This window comes from Lissotriton helveticus, chromosome 4_1 (assembly GCF_964261635.1).
Source record: "Lissotriton helveticus chromosome 4_1, aLisHel1.1, whole genome shotgun sequence".
NCBI classification, from domain to species: domain Eukaryota; kingdom Metazoa; phylum Chordata; class Amphibia; order Caudata; family Salamandridae; genus Lissotriton; species Lissotriton helveticus.
Window position 1 is genome coordinate 1192876666 of NC_136063.1, and position 12970 is coordinate 1192889635.

The following is a 12970-nucleotide window of genomic DNA, read 5'->3' on the forward strand; positions in this document are numbered from 1 at the left end:
ACAATTAGTATATCTACGGTATCCAAAACACTTTCATGGTGTACCATATCTATAAAGAGAACGTACAATGCAATCCTCTTAGTAGTACTTTTTTTCCTACATATGACCACAATACCTTGATATGATATGTAGTAGGACTCTCACTTACCATGTTGTGCAGGAGAGTACTGCCTCACCTCACCTGGCTCACAGCGCAGGTAATTGAAGCACCGCTCTAATGTAAAAAGAAAGACATACAAAGACACGTCAGCAACAGCTGACTTCACACTTAATCACGACTTTTACTGGTGTTTTTTGTTTTTTGGCTGGTCAAAATAGGTCAAAATGCCCTAGGCTTAGGCCTTGGCAACATTTAATAGTCTGGCACTGGCACAACCTTCGTTTGCAGGGAAAGGTGCATTGTATCAGTTGTTCTTGAGAGAATAACAATTATATCTGAATCACAACAGGGAGTGTAAACGGCATCTGTGTTGACCCAGAACACCGCCTTGTAATTACACATGAATATATCATGTCTCCCTTCATAGTTTCAATGAACCACAGCGAAAATCACACAGAAAATCACAGAGAAAATCACAGAGAGAAAACCGCTGTAAGAGGTATGTCTCAATCCGTGTGTAATCGCGTTTGGACTAACACGCGATTAATCAGTAAGTAGTCAGGATGAGCCACAGGGGAAAACTCAGCGTTTGGCAGCGTGTCTCAATGCCTAATCGCGTTTAGACTGACACGCGATTAATCAGTGCCCCTGCTTTTCAGCACACTCGGTTATGACAGTTTTATTATCCGCCGTGGTATAATGACAAAAAATATTTTATTTTACCGCTTTGTAATGTATATTTGCGTTTAAACTAACGCGCGATCAATCAATGCCCCAGATCTGTAGCACAAGCGGTTATGACAGTTATGTATCCCGCCGTTGTAATTTAACAAACATATTACCGCTTTGTCACACTCAGTTGCGAGCGGGGAGGCAGCCTAGCCTGATAGACGCGCTCGCGCTCGGCGATCCCTGTTCTGTACAAAGACTGGGAGAGGGCGCGCATAAAGTGGCAGCCTACTTCTATGATCGCAGACAGACAGGCAAAGAGAGCGTATCTCTTACCTGTCCGTCGGTACTTCCAGCGTCCCTCTGGCTGTAAGGGGAGGTGGCGCGCGAAGCTACCAGCATCAATTTCACTTCCTCAAGTGGGCGTGTCCCATTACATCACGTGCCCCTAGAGGATTGTGGGACATGTAGTCCAACGAAAGAGATACCTGATTCCACATAGTTTAAATTGTGTGATCCATTACAGTTATGTAATGGATATATATATTCAGATGCGCAGGCATTTATTCAAGAGGGTACTCTAATCTAAATCGACTACAAGTGGATTATTAGATATAAAGCGCCAGCAGCCCTCACCGGCAGATTGAGGGATATGTGATGCCATAATGAGTGGCGTGTGGATCTACCCTCTTGGATGGAGTCTATCTATTACGATTCATAATCAATCTAGGGGTGATCTACGAGTGATATTAGTATGTATAGATACCAACACCTGAGGAGGGCGAACATAGACTTATATCTGGTCAGAACTAACTCCAAGAACCCTGTTCGGGTTTGTGTTTCTTGAGATTACCCTTATAATGTAGTGAGCGAATGATTATCAGAGTGACATCCACGGGATGTCATCATTCAACCCATCCTTGTCTGAGTTAAGGGTGTACACCCATTTTTGTTCTTTCTTGAACAAAAACCTGTTAATGTCTGTCACGTGGTTAGGTATCAATGGGTGTTCTAGCACAGTCCAATGAAAATCATTTGGGCCATGTCCCACATCCAGAAAATGGTTGGTCATTTTGGTGGACTGTTTCCGACACCTGATGGTACTCTTGTGTTCGGAAATGCGTGTCTTAACTTTTCTGGTCGTCATCCCCACGTATTTACACTCACAGGGGCAGACTATCAGGTAAATGACATTTAGACTGTTACAGTTGGTGAAGCACCTTTGTTCCCACTGACGCCCACCCCCAATGTCAATAGTTCTAGATTTGGCAGTCTGCGGGCATGCAGCGCAATTCCCACACGGATGGTGACCTGTCACGGCTGGCATGTCCCAGAGTGTACCTACTGCTCTAGGGGTCACTGATCTAGGTCTGGTGTGGACCAGTTGGTCCTTTAGATTTCTGCCCCTTTTGAAGGCAAACAACGGGGGAGGCAGATTGTCATTACCCGTGTTGAGGATACCCCAATGTTTCTTAATGATCTTCTGAATCCGGTTGGAGCGAGTGCCGAAAGTGTTGACACAGGTGATCCGAGGTTCTTGTGTTTTGGGAACTGATGGCTCTAGAAGGCTTTCACGGTTATTATTGAACGCCCTCTTTTTTGATCTTCGTATCAGCTGCTTGGGATACTTCTTCTCAAGCAAGTTGTTCTCCAAAATTTTGGCATGATTGAAGAAACTCTCCTTGGTGGAGCAATTCCTCTGAATTCTCAGGAATTGCCCGTAAGGCAGGTTGTCTCTCAGAGCTTTTAGATGGCAACTCTCGTAGCTCAACAAAGAGTTCCTTGCCATGGGTTTCCGATAGAGTTCGGATTGGAGACCAGTCGGAGTGACATTGATCTTGAGGTCCAGAAAAGCCAGATGTGTTTTGCTGTGTTCAACTGTAAACCGGAGAAATGCATTTCTGCTGTTCAGCCAAACGTGGAAGGTTTGTAGCTCATCCACAGTCCCACGCCAGACCACGAGGACGTCATCGATGTAACGTTTCCATAAACGGAGCGAAGCGAAAAAAGGGTTCATGTCGGTGAGGATGATTTCTTCTTCGAACCGATGGACATAGAGATTCGCCAGGCTCGGGGCAAAAACGCTGCCCATGCTGGTCCCAGAGACCTGAAGATACATGGAATCCTCAAATTGGAAATAATTTTCGGTCATCGCTAGATTGGCCAAAGTCATGATGAAAGACACCGGAGTGATAGAGTCTAGATCACGCGCTCGTAGCAAGGTCTCGACCACATCAAGAGTCTCTCTCTGGGGGATTGACGTGTAGAGAGATTCTACATCGAAGGATACCAGTAGATCCATGCTGGCATCAAACTCAATGTCTGGTAAAATCTTCAGAACATCCTTCGTGTCTTGTAAATATGTAGGCATATTGTGGACCATAGGTCTCAAAAATGGTCTACGAATGTGGAGAGGGGACCCAATGCCCGATATTATTGGGCGTCCGGGCGGTGGCCTTTGGGGCTTGTGCACTTTGGGTAGCACGTAAAAGTAAGGGACAATAGGATGTGCTAGTTGCAGGTATGCTGCCTCCTTTGATGTTATCCATCCCTCAGAGAGTGCTTCTTCAACATATTGTTTGATGGCCAGTGACAATCTCTCTGTAGGGTCCTCAACGAGTTTCCGATATGATCTCTCATCGTTGAGTTGTCGGATGCATTCCTCGCGGTATGTAGTTTTATCAAGGACAACTATAGCACCGCCCTTGTCGGCAGGTTTGATCACTACCGAAGAGTCCTCTGTAAGATTTTTTAGAGCTGCTTGTTCTTTCTTTGGGAAATTGATGAAGGGTTTGCTGTTCTGTTGCAGCAAGTTCTTTATATCGCTGCCCACCGCCTCTTCAAAAGCCATAACCTTCGCTGGAAGTCCGGTAGTAGGCGGATTGAAGGTGGAGGGTCTTTTCAGTCCTGTGTTGTGGTCCATCAGTGCTGGATCTCTTCCAACTTCGTTGTCTTTGGCGAAAAGGAAGTGTAGGCGGATTTTCCTAAAGAATTTCCCCATCTCGATCTGTGTCTGGAACGGGTCGCCCGTATTGGTGGCCACAAAGCCCAAACCCCTGTTGAGCACCTTCAGCTCCATCTCTGAAAGTGTTCTTGAACTGAGGTTTATCACGAGGTCGTCCCCGATGTTGTTGCCGCAGTTTGATCCTGCGGTATCTGTTTCCCGTTCCGTAGACCCATCATCTGAGGTGCGAGGTTCCACTGCACTTGGTTCTGCTGTTGTCCTCTCCTCCTCCCCCTCTGTCTCCCCCTGCCCTGTCCTAAAAAAGACTGGGAATGGAAGTCTGGGAAGAATTGTTGGGGACCAAAGGGCATCATCTGTTGTGGGAAAGGGGCCCCCTGGGCCCATGGGTTAGGTTGCCACCATGGTGGGAACTGGCGTTGGATATAGTTCTGACCAGGTCCTCTCCAGTTTCTTCGGTTGCCTCTCCCCCTACCCTTATTGTTGGTGTTACTACCTAGGCTGGATGAGTCTGAATCACTAGACTGGTGCTTATAATTAAAACAGCAAAAAAGGCGGCCGATAAAATCTTGGTCGAGATCCAACTATTAGAGGGGCAGATTAGAACTACACTCTCGAGCAAAATCTTCACGAAAAATCTGGATGAAAACAATAAGGCTAACAAAGAATTCAGAGATTCGATTCTATTTAAGAAACTAGAAAAGTGCAAAAAAGACATTGAGAAATTTGCCACCGAGAAAATCTATCCCTACACAAGTGACTCCTTTGTCCCTCCAGTTTACAATACTAAGGGTCACAAAGGAGGGTCAACTTACGGTACTTCCAGCTCTGGCGATGGGTCTAGTGATTCAGACTCATCCAGCCTAGGTAGTAACACCAACAATAAGGGTAGGGGGAGAGGCAACCGAAGAAACTGGAGAGGACCTGGTCAGAACTATATCCAACCCCAGTTCCCACCATGGTGGCAACCTAACCCATGGGCCCAGGGGGCCCCTTTCCCCAACAATTCTTCCCAGACTTCCATTCCCAGTCTTTTTTAGGACAGGGCAGGGGGAGACAGAGGGGGAGGAGGAGAGGACAACAGCAGAACCAAGTGCAGTGGAACCTCGCACCTCAGATGATGGGTCTACGGAACGGGAAACAGATACCGCAGGATCAAACTGCGGCAACAACATCGGGGACGACCTCGTGATAAACCTCAGTTCAAGAACACTTTCAGAGATGGAGCTGAAGGTGCTCAACAGGGGTTTGGGCTTTGTGGCCACCAATACGGGCGACCCGTTCCAGACACAGATCGAGATGGGGAAATTCTTTAGGAAAATCCGCCTACACTTCCTTTTCGCCAAAGACAACGAAGTTGGAAGAGATCCAGCACTGATGGACCACAACACAGGACTGAAAAGACCCTCCACCTTCAATCCGCCTACTACCGGACTTTCAGCGAAGGTTATGGCTTTTGAAGAGGCGGTGGGCAGCGATATAAAGAACTTGCTGCAACAGAACAGCAAACCCTTCATCAATTTCCCAAAGAAAGAACAAGCAGCTCTAAAAAATCTTACAGAGGACTCTTCGGTAGTGATCAAACCTGCCGACAAGGGCGGTGCTATAGTTGTCCTTGATACAACTACATACCGCGAGGAATGCATCCGACAACTCAACGATGAGAGATCATATCGGAAACTCGTTGAGGACCCTACAGAGAGATTGTCACTGGCCATCAAACAATATGTTGAAGAAGCACTCTCTGAGGGATGGATAACATCAAAGGAGGCAGCATACCTGCAACTAGCACATCCTATTGTCCCTTACTTTTACGTGCTACCCAAAGTGCACAAGCCCCAAAGGCCACCGCCCGGACGCCCAATAATATCGGGCATTGGGTCCCCTCTCCACATTCGTAGACCATTTTTTGAGACCTATGGTCCACAATATGCCTACATATTTACAAGACACGAAGGATGTTCTGAAGATTTTACCAGACATTGAGTTTGATGCCAGCATGGATCTACTGGTATCCTTCGATGTAGAATCTCTCTACACGTCAATCCCCCAGAGAGAGACTCTTGATGTGGTCGAGACCTTGCTACGAGCGCGTGATCTAGACTCTATCACTCCGGTGTCTTTCATCATGACTTTGGCCAATCTAGCGATGACCGAAAATTATTTCCAATTTGAGGATTCCATGTATCTTCAGGTCTCTGGGACCAGCATGGGCAGCGTTTTTGCCCCGAGCCTGGCGAATCTCTATGTCCATCGGTTCGAAGAAGAAATCATCCTCACCGACACGAACCCTTTTTTCGCTTCGCTCCGTTTATGGAAACGTTACATCGATGACGTCCTCGTGGTCTGGCGTGGGACTGTGGATGAGCTACAAACCTTCCACGTTTGGCTGAACAGCAGAAATGCATTTCTCCGGTTTACAGTTGAACACAGCAAAACACATCTGGCTTTTCTGGACCTCAAGATCAATGTCACTCCGACTGGTCTCCAATCCGAACTCTATCGGAAACCCATGGCAAGGAACTCTTTGTTGAGCTACGAGAGTTGCCATCCAAAAGCTCTGAGAGACAACCTGCCTTACGGGCAATTCCTGAGAATTCAGAGGAATTGCTCCACCAAGGAGAGTTTCTTCAATCATGCCAAAATTTTGGAGAACAACTTGCTTGAGAAGAAGTATCCCAAGCAGCTGATACGAAGATCAAAAAAGAGGGCGTTCAATAATAACCGTGAAAGCCTTCTAGAGCCATCAGTTCCCAAAACACAAGAACCTCGGATCACCTGTGTCAACACTTTCGGCACTCGCTCCAACCGGATTCAGAAGATCATTAAGAAACATTGGGGTATCCTCAACACGGGTAATGACAATCTGCCTCCCCCGTTGTTTGCCTTCAAAAGGGGCAGAAATCTAAAGGACCAACTGGTCCACACCAGACCTAGATCAGTGACCCCTAGAGCAGTAGGTACACTCTGGGACATGCCAGCCGTGACAGGTCACCATCCGTGTGGGAATTGCGCTGCATGCCCGCAGACTGCCAAATCTAGAACTATTGACATTGGGGGTGGGCGTCAGTGGGAACAAATGCGCTTCACCAACTGTAACAGTCTAAATGTCATTTACCTGATAGTCTGCACCTGTGAGTATAAATACGTGGGGATGACAACCAGAAAAGTTAAGACACGCATTTCCGAACACAAGAGTACCATCAGGTGTCGGAAACAGTCCACCAAAATGACCAACCATTTTCTGGATGTGGGACATGGCCCAAATGATTTTCATTGGACTGTGCTAGAACACCCATTGATACCTAACCACGTGACAGACATTAACAGGTTTTTGTTCAAGAAAGAACAAAAATGGGTGTACACCCTTAACTCAGACAAGGATGGGTTGAATGATGACATCCCGTGGATGTCACTCTGATAATCATTCGCTCACTACATTATAAGGGTAATCTCAAGAAACACAAACCCGAACAGGGTTCTTGGAGTTAGTTCTGACCAGATATAAGTCTACGTTCGCCCTCCTCAGGTGTTGGTATCTATACATACTAATATCACTCGTAGATCACCCCTAGATTGATTATGAATCGTAATAGATAGACTCCATCCAAGAGGGTAGATCCACACGCCACTCATTATGGCATCACATATCCCTCAATCTGCCGGTGAGGGCTGCTGGCGCTTTATATCTAATAATCCACTTGTAGTCGATTTAGATTAGAGTACCCTCTTGAATAAATGCCTGCGCATCTGAATATATATCCATTACATAACTGTAATGGATCACACAATTTAAACTATGTGGAATCAGGTATCTCTTTCGTTGGACTACATGTCCCACAATCCTCTAGGGGCACGTGATGTAATGGGACACGCCCACTTGAGGAAGTGAAATTGATGCTGGTAGCTTCGCGCGCCACCTCCCCTTACAGCCAGAGGGACGCTGGAAGTACCGACGGACAGGTAAGAGATACGCTCTCTTTGCCTGTCTGTCTGCGATCATAGAAGTAGGCTGCCACTTTATGCGCGCCCTCTCCCAGTCTTTGTACAGAACAGGGATCGCCGAGCGCGAGCGCGTCTATCAGGCTAGGCTGCCTCCCCGCTCGCAACTGAGTGTGACAAAGCGGTAATATGTTTGTTAAATTACAACGGCGGGATACATAACTGTCATAACCGCTTGTGCTACAGATCTGGGGCATTGATTGATCGCGCGTTAGTTTAAATGCAAATATACATTACAAAGCGGTAAAATAAAATATTTTTTGTCATTATACCACGGCGGATAATAAAACTGTCATAACCGAGTGTGCTGAAAAGCAGGGGCACTGATTAATCGCGTGTCAGTCTAAACGCGATTAGGCATTGAGACACGCTGCCAAACGCTGAGTTTTCCCCTGTGGCTCATCCTGACTACTTACTGATTAATCGCGTGTTAGTCCAAACGCGATTACACACGGATTGAGACATACCTCTTACAGCGGTTTTCTCTCTGTGATTTTCTGTGTGATTTTCTGTGTGATTTTCGCTGTGGTTCATTGAAACTATGAAGGGAGACATGATATATTCATGTGTAATTACAAGGCGGTGTTCTGGGTCAACACAGATGCCGTTTACACTCCCTGTTGTGATTCAGATATAATTGTTATTCTCTCAAGAACAACTGATACAATGCACCTTTCCCTGCAAACGAAGGTTGTGCCAGTGCCAGACTATTAAATGTTGCCAAGGCGTAAGCCTAGGGCATTTTGACCTATTTTGACCAACCAAAAAACAAAAAACACCAGTAAAAGTCGTGATTAAGTGTGAAGTCAGCTGTTGCTGACGTGTCTTTGTATGTCTTTCTTTTTACATTAGAGCGGTGCTTCAATTACCTGCGCTGTGAGCCAGGTGAGGTGAGGCAGTACTCTCCTGCACAACATGGTAAGTGAGAGTCCTACTACATATCATATCAAGGTATTGTGGTCATATGTAGGAATAAAAGTACTACTAAGAGGATTGCATTGTACGTTCTCTTTATAGATATGGTACACCATGAAAGTGTTTTGGATACCGTAGATATACTAATTGTATGTTTTTTCTTTGTTCTCGACTATGTTTGTTCTCCACTGGACTTCTCAGCTGGAAGAATGACTCTTCACTAGCACCCAGGTGAAATTTTTCCTTATTCTTTTAACACAACACTAGCAGTAGCGACACAGGTCCTGAGGAATGCAGTGGATACCTCTGTGATCCGAAATTCTGCTGAAACATGTCGACCAACCTGTTGGTAGCTATTAAGTGAAACTACCAATCTCGCTCTTTTTAACTTTTAGAAACTCTGAGGTCTGCAATAAACATATTTTCCTCAAAGTTATCTAATTTTATACATCACTACCCTGCACTTTTTGCACTTTACCACATCCCCTCGCACTGCTTTTCAGTAGCCCCCTGTGACCCAGTCATACCATCACTGGTCCTTATGCTGTCAATATTGACTATATTAAAATACCATCCTTCATGGTTAGAAGGAACCCACATGATGAAAAGGGCGCCAAGGAAGAGCTACTGATGGGTATTTTTCAGCAACCACGAATGATGTACCCTGACTAGTGGACTATAGCCACTGGCTCTCTCACATAGTCGTTTTCTTTGAAATTCGCTGTTTTGACCCTCCACTATTATTTGTATTTTGTTCACACACCAACCTATCCCCGGCAGCAGGGCCCTATGGTCCACAACAATTCTACCCGGACTATAATCAGCAACCTTTTTTAGGGTTTGGTCGGGGGAGGTCGAGGGGCCGGCACCGGTCACAACAACAAGGACAGGTCCAGTGGAATTTACTCCCACAAACAATGGACCTGAGGAATGGGAAGAAGATCCCCCAGGAAAAACCAGGGACATCAGCGGGACCAGTCTTGTGATCAATTTGAGCTCCCATATAATGACTGACACTGAAGAACAAGTCTTGAATAGAGGGCTTGGGTTTGTTACCACGAACACTGTTGAGCCATTCCTTACTCATATCAAGATGAGCAAGTTCTTTCGGAAGATCCGTTTGCACTATTTGTTTGCCAATAAAGAAGGCCAAATGGCTAATACCCTTACTAATGATGAGAATAAAGGCCTCAAAAGACCGTCTACTTTTAACCCTACCACTGTAGGACTCCCCGCAAAAGTCATGGCTTTCGAGGAGGCAGTTGATCACGATCTACTAGCTTTATTCCAGCAACGCCACAAACCTTTCATCAATCTAAGTAAAAAAGAACAGGAGGCTCTGAAAGGTCTGGCAAATCATGCATCTGTGGTAGTAAAACCCGCGGATAAGGGTGGGGCTATAGTCCTTTTGGACACTGGCTCCTACCGTGATGAATGTTTACGTCAATTAAATGACGTGAAATCTTATCGGAAACTGTCAACAGACCCTACAGAGAGACTTACAACCTAATTGGCACTATTGTAGAAGAGGCGTTGGCAGAAGGATGGCTCACCACTAAAGAGGCACAGTATTTGTGTGCGGTCAACCCAGTGATGCCATACTTTTACGTATTGCCAAAAATACACAAACCACAAAGGCCACCTCCTGGGCACCCCATTATATCGGGCATAGGTTCACTGTTGGAACCTTGATCCACATTCGTCGACTGTTTCCTGAAACCAATGGTACGGGAGATGCCAACCTTTTTGAAGGACACCAAAGATGTTCTAAGGATTTTACCTGATATTGAGTTTGACAGGGAACAAGACCTTTTGGTATCTTTTGATGTGGAAAGTCTGTAAACATCCATACCCCAGACTGAAACTCTAGAAGTGGTGGAAAGCCTACTGGAGGCCAGAGATTTAAACTCGATTACACCTGTGAGATTGATTATGACGTTGGCCACACTGGCCATGAAAGAAAACTTTTTTAAGTTTGAGGACTCGGTCTACTTGCAGATTGGCGGGACTAGCATGGGCAGCGTTTTTCCCCCTAGTCTCGCTAATCTGTGCGTACACAGGTTTGAACAAGAACAGATCCTCAATGACATCAATCCCTACCTTGGATGTTTACGTCTATGCAAACGTTACATAGACGACGTGTTGGTGGTGTGGCGAGGATCAGTTGAAGATCTGAAGAACTTTCATGTATGGCTGAATGGGAGAAATCAGTTCTTAAAATTAACTATTGAATATAGTAAACAACAGTTAGCATTCTTGGATTTGCTAGTCACTTCTACATCTACTGGTTTACAATCCGAGATCTATCGGAAACCCATGGCCAGAAACTCTTTATTGAGTTACGAAAGTTGTCATCCAAAAGCATTACGTGACAACCTGCCCTATGGGCAAATCCTTTGAATACAACGGAATTGTTCTACCAAATCTGCATTTGAAGGTCATGCTAAGACTCTCGAAACATATTTGCCTGAGAAGAAGTATCCTAAACGGCTGATCCGGAATTCCAAAAAAAGAGCCCCCAATAACAACAGGGAGAGCTTACTTGAATCATTGCCTCCAAAACCTAAGCAGGAGCGGATTACATGTGTAAATACTTTTAGTACTCAGTCAAATCAAATACAAAAAATCATTAAGAAACATTGGACAATTCTGAACACAGGGACTGACACGTTACCACCTCCTTAATTCGCATTCAAGCGGGGACCAAACCTGAAGGACCAATTGGTCCATACAAGACCAAAAAGTAACATCCCCCGTGTAATAGGGACACTGTGGGACATGCCTGCGGTTACGGGCCATCATCCTTGCGGCAACTGTGCAGCATGTCCCCAAACATTTACATCATCTCACATTGATATTGGCACTGATTGCCCGTGGCAACAACGACGGTTCACAAACTGTAACAGCCAGAACCTCGTTTATCTGATCACGTGTCCCTGCAGTATGAAATACGTAGGGATGACCACGCGCAAAATAAAAGTGCGAATCTCTGAGCATAAAAGTTCAATTAGATGTTCTAAACAAGCGACCAGACTAACCAATCATTTCATTGAGGTTGGACATCTGCCCACCGATTTAAGGTGGACTGTAATCGAACAACCACTGACCCCCCCTCATGTGACTGATGTCAGTAAGTTCTTATTTAAAAAGAGCAGAAATGGGTATATAAACTCAACTCAGATAAGATCGGGCTGAATGAAGACATCCCTTGGATGTCGCTTTGAACAGTGGGACTGAGAGCACACCTGTTTGTGACTTCTCCACATAAGACACCGTTAAGACCTGGATGCAATTCCACATATCTAGCTCGGATGTTTGGACAAAGTCACTATAGAGGATCATTATATGAAAACAAATCTCTATTTGGACCAATAGGATACTGCTATTAAGTTGGGTTGTCCTAGGGTCTGCTTCATTATATCCTAGACACAAGCATCACTTTGAAGCGGTTCAACATTGAGACATACCTCTAATAATAATACATTCCTGGAGCCAAGAGCTAGGCTTGATCTAGTACCCTTGACAAAGTGAGAAACATGTCTTCATAATAGGACACACTTTATAAGGTAACGGTATGATAGTCGTATAAGTTGCGACATGTAGAGTGTAAATATTCCAGAGACTCCGTACCATTAGCCGCGGGTCTCACTGGCCCTTGTAGTTTTACCAGCTCTTGTAAGAAAGTCTGGCAAGGTGCAGATGATAAGAAAAGGCCTATAACTAGTAACACAATACAATAACAGTCTAAAAACCCACTATGTACTCAACTGTCAACGACTACACAAATATATATTTCTTTATAGGATTTATTATTTTGAAAAAATATATGACTTTTTTTTTTTTTTGGGTTTGTCTATCGATAAATCATTTTTCACCACATTTTAGTTCAATACATGATATATTGATAATATTTTTGGAATTTTTAAATTATATACAAACATATATATACCAAGACATTAAAAAGAGAGAGAGACATGATGCAGGCAAAGCGGTAGATGCACTACGCGCGTTTCGGCTTGGAAGCCTTCATCAGGTGACCCGTCTTTGACACTATAATTTAAGACATAAATAACAATCAGTCGTACAGACAATTCAAGACATGACGATCAGACATTAGTGGGCACATATTTATCTCATTATTTTGATTTATCTTTTTTCAAAAATATTGCTCATCAAAACACATTTTCATTTATATATATACATTTAAAATTCATAGTATTTCATCATATACATGTCATAACTTGTCAGAATGTTACATCTAGCCTCTCCTAATTGCTATCCATTTCAAAAGGGTTCATGTTGTGTATCGCAATACATTGATG